Source organism: Pongo pygmaeus, chromosome 2 (assembly GCF_028885625.2).
Source record: "Pongo pygmaeus isolate AG05252 chromosome 2, NHGRI_mPonPyg2-v2.0_pri, whole genome shotgun sequence".
NCBI classification, from domain to species: Eukaryota; Metazoa; Chordata; class Mammalia; order Primates; family Hominidae; genus Pongo; species Pongo pygmaeus.
This window is the reverse complement of record NC_085930.1, coordinates 196197167-196212188: the sequence shown is the minus strand read 5'-3', so window position 1 is coordinate 196212188 and position 15022 is coordinate 196197167. Positions and strand designations below refer to the sequence as shown.

Below are 15022 nucleotides of genomic sequence, written 5' to 3'. Positions count from 1 at the left end.
TGAGGCCAAACTTAGTGAAGCCACGTGGCCAGCTTGAAACCTGTGGGTCTTCGGGTTCGGCTCTCACCATTAATCTGCAAAGAAAAACTGTTTAACCCACCTTCTCCCAAGGAAGGCACCTTTCTGCCAACGATGGCCTCACCTGACACTCTGGTCAGTTACACGGGCACTGTTCTAAAAAGCATCTGGGGAAGTACACACAAATGCTTGGCCCATTTCTACTTCAGTTAAATTTAGCAAAACTTTGAGTAAATTTTCACACCCAATGCTGGTGATTAATAGCAAAACGGTTGTGCTCATATATCACTCATGGCTGGGAAAACAGAAGTGAAACCTTACGAAAATAACTCAGAACAACCAACAATAGTTGAAAAACAGAAAAGAAACATAAATTTGTGGGTGCCTACTGTAGCATCAAATGTTAATGCTGAGAAAATTTGGAACAACCTAAATATCTAGCCATAGGAACAAGCAAAATTGTGATCCAGAAATCCATGATTGCCTATGAAGCCATTAACACACAACACGCGCTATAAAGACGAAAAACAATGTTTATGATAACAAGAGAAACAAAATAAACTTTTTTTTTTTTTTTTTTTGAGCCAGAGTCTCGATCTTGTCACCCAGGCTGGAGTGCAATGGCAAAATCTTGGCTCACTGCCACCTTGGCCTCCAGGGTTCAAGCGATTCTCCTGCCTCAGCCTCCTGAGTAGCTGGGATTACGGGCACCTCCACCAAGCCCAGCTAAATTTTTTTTTTTTTTTTTTTTTTGTATTTTTAGTAGAGATGGGGTTTCACCATGTTGGCCAGGCTGGTCTCAAACTCCTGACCTCAGGTGATCCGCCCACCTCAGCCTCCCAAAGTGCTGAGATTACAGACGTGAGCCACCACATCTGGCCCAAAATAAACTTTTGATCAACACTAAAATTGTAATTCTATTAAAAGCTTGCTTTGCAAACAGACTATGATGACAAGGGACCACTGTTACAAGTGAACAGTAATGTGTCAGGAGGCAGGATTTTTAAAATGTATCTTGGCTGGGCACCATGACTCATGCTTATGAATTCCATCACTTTGAGAGGCCAAGGCAGGAAGAATGCTGGAGGCCAGAAGTTCAAGATCCGTCTGGCCAACATACTCTACAAAAATGTTCTTAAGATAGCTCAGTGTGATAGCGCACGCCTATAGTCCCAGCTACTCAGCAGGCTGAGACAGGAGGATCCCAAGCCCACAAGTTCAAGGCAGTGAACTACAATAGCCACTCCAGCCTGGGCAACAGAGGGGGACTCTGTCTCTAAAAAAATATATAAATAAATAAAAGTGTACCTTTACTGCTGTCATAATGTTTGTGAGTAAAACAAGAAAAACAAGTTTAGCACCAAGTTTGTTGCCCCCAGAGCACGCACATGGCCCTCCTACTCCACTTACCCTCCATTAGAATATAGTAGTCTTGGCTGGACACGGTGATTAGAATATAGTAGTCTTGGCTGGACACGGTGATTAGAATATAGTAGTCTTGGCTGGACACGGTGGCTCATGCCTGTAATCCCAGCACTTTAGGAGGCCGAGGCAGGAGGATCATGAGGTCAGGAGATCGAGACCATCCTGGCTAACACGGTGAAACCCCATCTCTACTAAAAATACAAAATTAGCCAGGCGCAGTGGTGCACTCCTGTAGTCCCAGCTACTCGGGAGGCTGAGGCAGGAGAATGGTGTGAACCAGGGAGGCGGAGCTTGCAGTGAGCCGAGATTGCGCCACTGCAATCCAGTCTGGGCAACAGAGCAAGACTCCATCTCAAAAAAAAAAAAAAGAGATTACAGTAGTCTTCCTTAAAGGCGACAAATCCGGGCCTACTTCTTCCCCGGATGTCTTGCCTTAGCATAGGGGACAGAAACACATTTATTCAGCACCCATAATGGCCTGGCCCTGGCATAGCTGAGCTGTTCCTATGCATTATCACCTTGAACGACACACACCTTCTAAGAGGAGAGTGGTGTTAATGGTCCTAGACGGAGGCTTACTGCCTAGTGAAAGGATTCCCTTAACTTTTGCATAAGCATCTAAAAAGGAGGATTCCCTTTATTTTCCCAGGACCAACTGCCTTCACAAGAGCAAGTTTAACGATGGTTTGGAAATTAGCTCCCCTGCATTGCCCCCGGGCCCCCTTCCTGGTCGGCTGGCAGTCGGCCACAATGGGAAGAGGAAGGAGAGGCCAGGATCCAGTTCCGTTGCTTTCCAGCTTCGTGCCCCCCAGGCAAGTTACCTAACCTCTCTGGGCTTCATTTCCTCAACCATTAGGTAGTACTGTAATAAGCTTTTCACATGATTGTTGAACTATATGAAATAATATACATAAAATGCTTAGAACTGGGCTCCACAATGCAACAGCCACTAGCCAGATGTGGCTAGGCCAAATGAGATGTGCTCTAAGTGTAAAAATACACATCGTAGATTTCTTATGGAAAAAAGGAATGTAGAAAGTATGATTCGTAATTTTATATTGATTACATGAGAAAGTAAGAGTATTTTGAACATATTGAGTTAAATAAAATACAGTTGATCCTTAAACAGCACAGTTCCATTTATATGCAGATTTTTTCAATAAAAGTTACCCTGAGTGTGCCTGTCTCTCCTGCCTCCCCTCGCCCTCCTTCTACCTCTGCCATTCCTGAAACAAACCCAACCCCTCCTCTTCCTCCTCCTCAGCCTGCTCAATGTGAAGATGAGGATGAAGACCTTTATGAGGATCCACTTCCACTTACTGAATAATAAATACATTTTCTCTTTCTTCTGATTTTCCTACTAATATTCTTTTCCCTAGCTTACTTTATTATAAGAATACAGTATATAAAACACATAACATGTAAAATACGTGTTCATCAGTTTTTTACGTTATCAGTAAGGCTTCTGGTTAACAGTAGGCTATTCGTATTAAGTTCAGGGGGAGTCAAAAGTTATACATGGATTTTCTTTCTTTTTCTTATTTTTCAGAGTCTACTTTCAGAAAACATACAAGGATTTTCAACTGCACAGGGAGCTAGTGCCCTTAACCCCTGTGGAGTTCTATATTGTTTAAATTAATTTCATCTGTTTCTTTTTACTTTCCGTGTTTTTTTAAAAATTAAATTTTATAAAAATAACAATAGAGACAGGGTGTTGCCCAGGCTGGTCTCTAACTCCTGGGCTCAAGTGATCCTCCTGCCTCAGCTTCCCAAAGTGCTGGAATTATAGGCATGAGCCACCATGCCCGGCCTCTTTTTGCTTTTTTAATGTGTCTGTTACAAATCTGAAAACTACGTATGCAGCCCACACTTGTGGCTTGCTTTCTATTTCCATTAGATAGCACTGGCTGAGAACACAGTTCTGCACAATGTTAGTTCTTTATTTCTCCGTCCCCACTCACCAGTCAACATTGTCTCAGTGTTGTCAGCACTGTCTAAAATCTTTTTTTTTTTTTCTTTTTGAGACAGAGTCTCACTCTGTCCTAGGCTGGAGCGCAATGATTCCATTGAGGCTCACTGCAGCCTCGATCTCTCAGGCTCAAGTGATCCTCTCGCCTCAGCCTCCTGAGTAGCTGTGACTACTGGTGTGTGCTACCACACCTGGCTATTTTTTTAAATTTTTGTAAAGACAGGGTCTTACTATGTTGCCCAGGCTGGGATCAAACTCCTGGACTCAAGCAATCCTCCCACCTCGGCCTCTCAAAATGTTGGGAGGCATGAGCCACCACGGCCAGCCTAAAACCCTTAATCTTTAGGCTGGGTGAGTTCCTTCTCCTTTCCAAGCCTCAGTTTACCATCCTGAGACAGATGATGAAGAGTGGAATAGGAACTAGACTTAGAAGACTGGGCTCCAGCCCTGATTCTAGCATTACTAACTAGATGACCTTTAGCACGTCATTTCATCCCTCTGAGTGACAGTTTTGTCACTTACAAAACAGGGGGTGACACCCTGGTCATTGCATGAGATAACACGTATGACAGTGCTTGATAAATGCAAAGGACTATAGAGGTCAGTAGGAAGTAGTGTAACGTGCCCAGTGAGGAGGTTGGGCAGTGCTGCCTGCCTCCTCTGATAGTCCATGCCTCCCATTTTATATTATTACTTAACTATTTTCCATGTCTCATGTCTCTAAAGACAAATTTCCCCAAGAATACACTTCTTCCTTCGCACCTGCCCGCCTCCAACATGACCAAAGCACAGGGTACAGACAGAACCCCTCAAAAACCACACAGACCAAGTGTGCTGTGTCAGGTGGTCGTGAAGAAGCTCAAAGTGGAGATGGCTTTGGAAACAAACTGGCAATACAAGGTGGAAAGTGGGTCCACATTCCAGGGACCCAAGCAGGGTACCAGTGTAGCAGGGACCCACGCAGAGAGGGGCAAGAAGCGGGAGACACGTATGTAGTGGCCAACAGGAAGGACTCTAGAGTGCAGACATTTGCAAAACAGGAGAGCAGAAAGGTATGCATGAGCCTGAAATTCTATAGCATGTAATGCAAATAAAACATCAGGGTATGATGTACAGTGGGCCACCTATGAGATGAGCCCTGTCACCAGAGATACCTGGTTGGTAGGTCCTTCCACAGATGGAACGCTGTTGCCTTCTTGCCTTTGCTACTTCAGGTTCTCCAGCTCACCTATGATCCACTCAAGCAGGTGTGCCGTAAGTTCTTGGAGCTTAAGTACCACCTGCAGCAAATGCGTAACCCTCTGCTATTTGCACAGAGGCTTGTGAGAAAAGAAGTTCCTGTCTCACAATACGCTGTTCCTATTCTTAGCCAGGAGACAACTAACCACCTACACTCTATCACCCCCTTCCAAGGCCACAAAGCATGAAAAGCACAAAGCTATGCTATCATGTAGGTAACAGAGCAGGCTTTTCTACATCATAACATGTTTCTTCCTAATTCCAAAATAAGATCTGGATTATTTCTAGTTAAGCTAAGCTGCAAACTCTTACTGTATCAAAAACGCAATTGTCTATCTGAATGGCCCAGGAAAAGCAAATACACAAAGTTTCTTGGGTGAAGATCTGAAGTCAAGGCTTCTACAGCTGACTAGTCCTTCAAATATTACTGCTATTCAATATACCAGTCCTTCAAATAGACTCTGTATTCAAACATTTAAAGAGAATAAAAGAATCTCAAATATCATATTCTTATTTAAAAAGACAAATGATCAGGAAGCAGGTGTTTGTGAGAGGAATGGTACATGCGATGGGAGTAAACACGTACCGATAATATGGCCGCCGCACCTGTTGGCCTGTGTCTACCTATACAGAACCAGTGCAGCCACACACCTCACCCAAAGATTATATCTCAAATCAGTGTCCCCTCCCGTGGGAATTATTGATTAAAAGCATTTATTAAACAATCTTTTTTTTTTTTTTTCAAGACAGAGTCTCAATCTGTCACCTAAGCTGGAGCACAGTGGCACAATCTCGGCTCACTGCAGCCTCCGCCTCCCGGGCTCAAGCTATTCTCCTGCCTCAGCCTCCTCAGTAGCTGGGATTACAGGCATAAGCCACCATGCCCGGCTAATTTTTGTATGTTTAGTAGAGATGGGGTCTCGCCATGTTGGCCAGGTGGGTCTCGAACTCCTGACCTCAGATGATCCACCCACCTCAGCCTCCCAAAGTGCTGGGATTATAGGAGTGAGCCACCATGCACAGCCTGCATTTTAACAATTTTTTTTTTTTTTTTTTTGCTCTGTCACCCAGGCTGGAGTGCAGTGGCACAATCTCAGCTCACTGCAAGCTCCACCTCCCAGGTTCAAGCAATTCTCCTGCCTCAGCCTCCCGAGTAGCTGGGACCACAGGTACACGCCACCACACCCAGCTAATTTTTTATTTTTAGTAGAGACGGGGCTTCACCATGTTGGCCAGGATGGTCTCGATCTCCTGACCTCATGATCCGCCTGCCTCGGCCTCCCAAAGTGCTGGGATTACAGGCATGAGCTACCATGCCTGGCCCATTTCAACAATCTTAAAGGTCTTATCAATCTATTGCATTTGGATTTTATCTGGATCCTAATTTGAATACACAAACTATTTTAAAACTATACACACCCTTATCTATACACATACACACAAACACTAATATATACACATACACACATATATATATAATAATTGAGGAAAATTGAATATTTACTCCATATCTGGTATTAAGGAATACTTACTTATTTGAATGTGATAATAGTATCTTGTAGTTTTTATTTTTAAAGGGTCTCTTTTTTTTTTGAGAGGTAGTCTCGCTCCGTTGCTCAGGCTGGAGTGTGCAGTGGCGTGATCTTGGCTCACTGCAACCTCCACCTCCTGGGTTCAAGCAATTCCCCTGCCTCAGTCTGCTAAGTAGCTGGGATTACAGGCGTCCACCATGCCTGGCTAAATTTTGTGTTTTTAGTAGAAACGGAGTTTCGTCATGTTGGCCAGGCTGGTCTCAAACTCCTTGGCCGCCTTGGCCACGCAAAGTGCTGGGATTACAGGTGTGAGTCACTGCGCCCGGCCTATTTTTAAAGGATCTCTATCTTTTAAATATACATACTGAAATATCTACAGTAAAAATGAAAAAATAAACAGCTGAATTTGAAGTCAGTTAAAACAATATCTTATTTTGTATGACTATTCATGTGCAGTAAATGAAAGTTAAACAAAAAGTCCCCCCACTTTGAATCACCTATGAAATACAGAATATATGGTCTGTTTATGCAGCCCTGAACACTCATATAAAATTCATTCAGTTAATCTAACACAGAGACTCCAGCCCTAAAAGGGATCAGGATGTGCACCAGAAGAAGTAATTGTCTTCAGTTTACTACCATGTTACACTAAAAAGACAAACATTTAAATACTGGGACCACAACTGGCCCAACAAGCTGCTCACCCTACAGAGACTGAGAGAACTCTAATTCATGTCTCCCCACCTGCACTTGTGGGCTTTCAGCTGATCAAGTGGCTGTCAGAACTGTGGGCATTATTTCAATTACTCTCTGTTTCTCAATCTCTCCATTTTAAAAAAGTTGCTGAGTAGAGCTGAATCGACATATTTTTCTCCTCCAAGGTGAAGCTGTACTAGGTTTCTACTAGTTGATATTTAAGGATTGAAGACAATCTCATCCCAACACATAGAAATATGTGGAAGGCAAGGAGCCTGCCGAGTGCTTCAGGCCACAGGGACCCTCTGTGATGAGGAAGTAGAGCCATGTCTACCCACATGCAGCAGCAGAGAGCCCACTATTTAACTGTTATTATGATGATTATTATTAACATTATCATCATTGTTATAAGTATCGCTTATACAAAGTAATGTGCTAGGTTCTCTCTTTTATTGTAAATCTTCTGAATAACGCTGTGGGTTGATTATTTTACAGGTGAAGAAGCTGAAGCTCAGAGGAATCAAATGATTTTCGAAAGACCACACAGCTAGAAAGTGACAAAACCAAAATTCAAATCTAGTTTCCCAGGCCTACCCTTTTCTTTTCTAGCATGCTGCTACCCCTGGGTGGAAAGAAGGCCTTTAAGGCACAGTTATTTACCTAGGCCTCTTATTTTCCTAAAACATAAAAATAAATAAATAAATAAATAAAACCCTGTCAAGTTATCTAACTGAGAAGCAGAGAAAAACTGCACCCCGTGATCCCAAGGGGTAGCTTCTGCAAGTCTGCGCCTCTGTTTAGTTTCGCTTCCAGCTTCTCTGGCCACCATTATGTCTTCCATCTCACTAACATTCTTGAGAGAACAGGACAAGACATGCTTAACTTTTTTGTTTAGAATGAAAGACGTACAGGTGACCCTATGCCAAAAACGGGAAATCTTAACTCCATCGGGTTATTATGGCCACTTAAGAACCAGACTGGATGTTTATGAGAGTGAACTATCAAAGGATGTGCTCTGCCCAAGGGCCACCAAACAGGGACCACAGGGACCCCACCAGCAGTGTGCCCTCAAATTAGATTCCTTTATGAACTTGTTATTTCAACTCCTCTTGCAGGTGTTTATCGAGTACCTGCAAAAGCAGCCCCCACCCGAAGCTAAACGCACTGGGGACACAAACACTCAAGTCAGAGTTGCAGCCCACAGCTATGGCCAGGAGACAGAGGAGGCGAGTTATGGGAGGGAGCGGGGAACAACTGTCCTCTGTCACAGGATCTAGCTGCTGTCAATCCAGGAAGAACTGCACAGGACAGGCAGTGTTAGGCAAGTTAGTAAACAGTTTGCCTCATAAACACTGACCAGCAGTGGAAAATATCTGACCTAGATAGATAGTGGACTGTGAGCACCGTAGGGGCAAGGACCACGTCTAATTTGCTTTTCTGTTCTCAAAAAAGTAGGCCTCAAATATTTGTTGTTGTTGTTTTTGAGACAGAGTCTCACTCTGTTGCCCAGGCTAGCATACAGTGGCGAGATGTCAGCTCACTGCAACCTCTGCCTCCCAGGTTCAAGCGATTCTCCTGCCTCAGCCTCCCGAGTAGCTGAGATTACAGGCACCTGCCACCAGATGCAGCTAATCTTTTTTGTATTTTTAGTAGAGACGGGGTTTCACCATGTTGGCCAGGCTGGTCTTGAACTCCTGACCTCAGATGATCCACCAGCCTTGGCCTCCCAAAGTGCTGGGATTACAGGCAGGAGCCACCGCGCCCGGCCATGTTGTTTTATTTATTTATTTTTTAAGGTCATGATTGTATTAGTCCATTCTCACACTTCTGTGTGAGAACTGCCGGAGACTGGGTAATTTATAAAAGAAAGAGTTTTAATTGACTTGCAGTTCCACATGGCTTGGGAGGCCTCAGGAAACTTACAATCATGGTGCAAGGCAAAGGGGAAGCAAGGCACCTTCCTCATAAGGCAGCAGGAGGAAGTACCAAACACTTAAAATACCATCAGATCTTGTGAGAACTCACTCACTATCATGAGAACAGCATGGGGGAAACAGCCCCCATGATTCAATTCCCTCTACCTGGTCTCGCCCTTGACGTATGGGGATTACAATTCAAGATGAGATTTTGGGTGGGACACAGCCCAACCATATCAATGGTCATGTACTACATTTAGAATTTTGGAAGGTATTTATGGCGGGATACTAAAACTGTTTTCACGTACCACAGCAGAGTCTGAAGGGCTCAGTTTGAAGAACTGGATTCCCAACCTCAGGATCAATTTGGCCATATGGGAGGTCAGCTGGAGATGAGGGAGATTGAAAATTGGAGATAACCCCAAAGATGATGGGCAGGTTACCCTCTGTCCTCAGATGGGAGGGGAGGTGGCTGGGGAAAGGATTCCAACTCTGAGTTCTATTGTGGGAAGGTGAGCACAGTCAAGCTCTGTGGCTCAGTGGAACTTATTTCTGCCCACAAGTTCAACATCTCCACCTCTGCCCCCAGCAGTGGAGTTATGAGAGCAAAGGAGACAAAGTGAATAGGGATCACCCCAGAGGATCAGTATGGGATGAGGCCAGCCAGTGACTCACCCGCGCTCCCAAGGAACCCAGGCCACAGGAACACACACCTCCACTGGTGAGACTCGGAGAGGCCAGAGGAGATAAACCCTTGGGAGAGTGAGTGAAATGGCCTGTATCAGTCCATCCAGGGAGGAACCAGAGACACCCTTTGACTCAACGTGTGGAAAGAACCAGCAAGTCTGACATAAAAAGTGTATCAAATAAGAGGTAATTTAGTATCAGGAGCCAAAGCCTCCCTGATCCCCAGTGTGAGTTAGGCACCCTTCCCTGTGCTCCCACAGCACCCTGTACAGACCCCAAGACAGCGCCCCTCACAGTTTCTATGTCCGTTTCCTCTATTAGGGCATGACCTTTCAGAGAATTAGGAACTGTCCTAGCCTTCTCTGAAGCCCAGGTACCTACCACACCGCTAGGCCCAGGCTGGGTCCTAAGAAATGCCTTTTGTATGCCCTGAACAAATGAATCATGAGTGAGGTATCTGTGGGAGAACCACACCCCACCCAAGGGAAAATAAATACCTGGCCTGGCTGAAAAGCCAAATCACAGCAAGTCCAAGAGAAGGTGACTAGCTAGGTGCTATCTGTCTCTCCCACATCATAAACGAAAGGCTTCAGTGGAAAAATCGTGACCACATGAGAAAAAGAAAAAGGTCAGTTAGCTACCACCAAGCACAAAGGGCAGAAGCCTGGCAAGGTGATTCACGCCAATACTATGAAACCCGGCCCAGCGGTCTGCAGATGACCTGGAAGCAGGGGTGGAGGAGGTGGGGAGGTGGACAAGCATGAGAGGGAGTGAGGAGAACTTACTGGAACAAGCATCTAGGTCAGCTGCTCCTGGGTAATGCCAGAAGCTGGTTTATATCCTTTTTTTTTTTCTTTTTCTTCCTTGAGACGAAGTTTTGCTCTTGTTGACCAGGCTGGAGCGCAATAGTACGATCTTGGCTCACTGCAACCTCTGCCTCCCGGGTTCTAGCGATTCTCCTGCCTTCTACCTCCTGGTTTATTTTCTTTATTGAAATTTTTTAGAGGAAATAAAAAAAAAAGAGCATCCTGTAGGAAGGGATTTGTCTAAGAGGGAGGGACGGGAGAAGGTGGCCAGGGTTGAGGTGAGGTAGAGAACTCTCCTCAGCCCCAGCCAAGGAATTCTTCACACCAAGTAGCTACCCATAGATGACTGAATATAGTCATCAAGTCTATCAATAGTCTATGCCTATCATCACAAATATTAACACCATTGACTGAACATGAACACATGCTACTGCTGTGCTGCTGGGCAGTTTCTCTCGCTCTAATGATCATTAAGAACCTGGCAGGTGGAAATGAGTCACCTGCATTCAATAGATAGAGATGAGAAGCTTTAGGCCGAGCTTGGTGCCTCACACCTGTAATCCCAGAAATTTGGGAGGCCAAGGCGGGCAGATCACTTGAGGTCAGGAGTTCGAGACCAGCCTGGCCAATATGGTGAAACCCTGTCTCTACTAAAAATACAAAAATTAGCCAGGCGTGGTGGCACATGCCTGTAATCCCAGCCACTGGGGAGGCCGAGGCAGGAGAATCACTTGAACCTGGGAGGCAGAGGTTGCAATGAGCTAAGATCACACCACTGCACTCCAGCCAGGGCAACAGAGCAAGATGCAGTCTCAAAGGAAAAAAAAAAAAAAGCTTTACATGAAGAACTAAGCCACTTGCCCAAGGTCATGGAGCTGGTACAGAGCTAGGATTCAAACCAACTCATCTAACTCCAAAGCCTGTGGCTACAGCACCCAGAGGAAAGACTGCCCCTACAGATAAGGGTGGATAAGGAAGGGTTCCTGTGAAGTAGGAGTGTTGACGGGGACCTTGCTGGAGCAGTGCTGGAAGGACATCCAGGAGGTGGTCCACAGGGTCCCTGAGATCCCTTGGGAGAAGACATGCAAAATCAAATGCCCTCAGTTATTCTGCTATTTTTCAAACAGCAAATGCTACCTGGTGGGCACCTTGGAATACTAATTATCTTACATAAACTCAAATTGATATGTTCTCTATGCTGACAGCAAGTCAAATACAGAAAGCTTTTAATCATTAGCTTTGCATCCAAAGCTCAAGCTTTCTGCCAGCTCTGATTAGCCTGCCAACAATGTTATCCAGGTTCCCTTGAACACGGTGCATAGGGCTTCATGCTCTGTGAGGCCTAGCATCACACCATCACAGCTAGAAAAGATCTTAGTGGACATCAGCCCAATCCTCTATCTGATGAATAAAATTCCCCACTCAATAGCAACAAAAAGTGGCCAGCCAGCATCTACTTCCACATCTGTTAATAATGATAACCCTTCTTTCAAGACAGCCTGTCTGCAGAGAGCAAAATATTAATTAAGAAACTGTTTTATACGTTGAACTGAACTCTTCCCCATTCCCCTAAGCATCCATTTCCTGGTTCTAACAAATGTCTGTTCTTTTTTCCATAAAACAATCTTTTAAGACTATGGCACTCTTCTAAACCTTCTCTTTTTCAAGCTAAATAGTCTCAGTCTTTGAATCATTCTTTAGATAATATGGTTTCTGAATCTCCTAACTTTTCTGTTTATTGTCCTCTGGGCCTATTTCCATTTGCCCCCCTCACTCTTAAAAGAATGACAGTAAGCTCAGTTCCAGGTGTGACCCAACTACTGTAAAACAAGAGGAATGACTACACCTCTACGATGCAAATACTGCAAGTTTCTGGTTAGTTTTTAGTAGCTTCATGTTAATGATTCTTACTTAGTTGAAATCAGGTGCACTGGCCTTTTTTTGTTTTGTTTTGTTTTGTTTGTTTTTGACACAGGGTCTGGCTCTGGCTCTGTCGCCCAGGCTGAAGTGCAGTGGTGTGATCTCAGCTCATTGCAACCTCCACCTCTCGGACTCAAGCCATCCTTCCACCTCAGCCTCCCTAGTAGCTGGGAATACAGGCACACACCACCACCTCCAGCTAATTTTTGTAGGGATGGGATTTCACCATGTTGCCCAGGCTGGTCTCGAACTTCTGACCTCAAGTGATTCCCCCCCACCTCAGCCTCCCAAAGTGCTGGGATTACAGAGTGTGAGCAACTGATAACCTCACTATCTTTTCTTACAAGTTCTAATCCTTAACCCCACCACCGCCCACCCCCACCCCCACCCCCACCCCCCCACACACACACACAGCCTGGCTTAACCATTGGTATTTGGAGCCTACAGCTAGGTCTTTACATTTATATTGGTGCAGCCTGTCTTTCTTCACTCAGTCCTTCCCGTAGGCTGTTAAATTTATAGGGAATCTTGATTCTGGCATATACAATATTTGCTACCCCTCTCAGCTTCAAAGTTTCTGTCAATGTGATCAACAAGCCCTTTATGTGTTCAACTAAATCACAGGTTAGAGCTCAGGAGAGGCATTATCCCCATGACCAACACAAATTAGCACCCGTTAGAGACAGTTCCAGAAGCACTACATGTAAACCAATTGAACCATCATCCAGTCTACATTTACCATCTCGTCTATGAGAATAGAAATCCTGTTACTGAGGATACAAAGATGTTCACTGTCTAATCGAAGAGTTTTAAGTTAATTACCACCACAACCAATGTCAATTAAAGTTTATGCTTCTATATCATACAAAAATGCCTGACCACTGAGGAGATACTTGGGATGGTCTTTAGCATATAGGCTATATGGCCGTATATAAATTTTACTGTGCTGACACCACAAAGAGGAACTAAAGCAGAGGTATGAGAAGCTAGGCATGACTGCCAACTGGGAAAGAGGTTACCTTACACCATGAGACATTACGCATAGAGAAAAACTAAAGTGCTTTTAAATATGAGCCCCAATAACTCTGTGTCTCAAGTTCCAGCATAAGAAGCAGCAGCAGAAACATATTTATTTAATGATAATAATAATTCCCTTAAATATCATAGTTATCACTTGTTGAGTACTACCATGTGCTACGCATTTTACATAGGTCATCTCAGTTACTGCCTGATACAGTTGGTTTATAATTGTTCCTTTTGAAAATTTAAATTTTATTTCTCTCCCCCTAGGTTTCTCCCATCTCCATAAGACCTTGAAGACCTTCAACCGCACTTCAGCAAAAAACATTTTCAAGTTTCCTCAGGTAATTCATTCAACCAACCAACCATCCCTTAGATAAATAAATATTTCTCAAATTCTCCTAAGAATAAGACACTATGATGGGTGCTGGGGAATCTGGCTGACTTTAAGCGACTACATTTCTTGGCTTTATTTCTTGTGGGCCATGGGCTTCAATTGTCACCCCCAAAGGCTTGTTGTATCCTCTCTCCCCATTGTTAGCTGTGGACCTTGGGTGGGTCACCTAAAACACTGATGTAATGCCCTTCACCGGATAAGGAAGGTGGTAAAGTATGCATGTGCCTAGCATAGTTCCAGGGACATAAGATACTTACTAACCTTAGGGGCTTTTTCTTTCTTCTTTCTTTCTTCCTTTCTTTCCTTTCTTCCTTCCTTCCTTGCTTTCTTTCCTTTCCTTTTCTTTCCTTTCCTTCCCTCCCTCCCTGTCTCTCTTTCTTTCTCTTTCTTCCTTCCTCCCTCCCTCCCTCCCTTCCTTCTTTCCTTCCTTCCTTTCCTATGCAGTCTGCCTGACTTTTCTCAGAAACGGTAAGAGTAAAATAGAAGTTGATTGTTCTGTTTTCCCCCAGGACATCTGTGAACATTACATCATTTGCCACCATTAGGGAACTAAGCCTGTATTCACTGTATATCACTTATTTTAAAAAGGAAAGAAAGAAAAACTTTGGTCCTGAGTATGTTTAGCAAGTCATGGTTCCTTGTTTTTCTTTTTCTCCTGACACTGTTCTTTCTATAAAATCCAAAGGAAATGACCTTAGATCATTTAAATCCAACTTTCAGAGAAGTGGCTCGACTTGCTGTAAGATGGATCTGATTTGACATCAGGTTCTTCTCATCGCAAGTCCAGGGTCTTTCCGCCTCATTTGGCCAACTCTCTTGTCCCCTTGCTTCCCCAGACTCACCGTGATATTCCTTTACCTCCGTCCAGAACTCAGATAACATGTCACTCTAGTCACCCTGAAGATTCGCCTCTTGAAAACATAATTGCCGTGCAGTAAAGAGGAGACCAAAATAGAACCACATACAGCTGCTGAAAGCGCTAAAGAATATGTCGCTAAGGAGAGAAAGACACCACTAGCCAAAGGCAAGTGGATCAAAAAGCAACCCCTACATTGGACATTCTTGTTATTTTGTTGTTGTGGTGGTGGTGATGGTGGTGGTCATTGTCGCTGTTGTTGATACAGGGACATGTCTAAATTCTACAGTATTTAATATTGTATTCAACAAATATTTATTGTTGAATATTTATTGAATACAATATTCAACACTATGTGCCAGGCATGATAGAGGTCTGGACTGAGTAGCGACTCTTTGGTATGAACCAGATACAACTTGCATGATGTTTCACAAGCTGGTTTGGATGTTATTAGCTTACTGTGTCATTTCCCCCATCCCTACTCACACCCAAAACATGATATTTTGTAGAGCTAAAAAAAAAAAAAAAAAAAAAAAATTCC

At 44.0% G+C, this 15022-nt stretch overlaps 1 protein-coding gene across 6 annotated transcripts in view; it reads right to left on the bottom strand.

The window, feature by feature from the left end:
- Positions 1-15022, bottom strand: part of ST6GAL1 (ST6 beta-galactoside alpha-2,6-sialyltransferase 1) — a 152921-nt gene that overhangs the window by 79551 nt on the left and 58348 nt on the right. The window contains exon 1 of one of the 6 annotated variants that reach the window (XM_054480234.2): positions 9980-10003. The exons of 4 other annotated variants lie outside the window; for them this stretch is intronic. The gene's annotated coding sequence lies outside the window, so the exon portion shown is untranslated. Of the gene's footprint in view, positions 1-4566; positions 4706-9979; positions 10004-15022 lie in introns of those variants that run through there. One more of the 6 variants, XM_054480232.2, reaches the window with a different exon arrangement.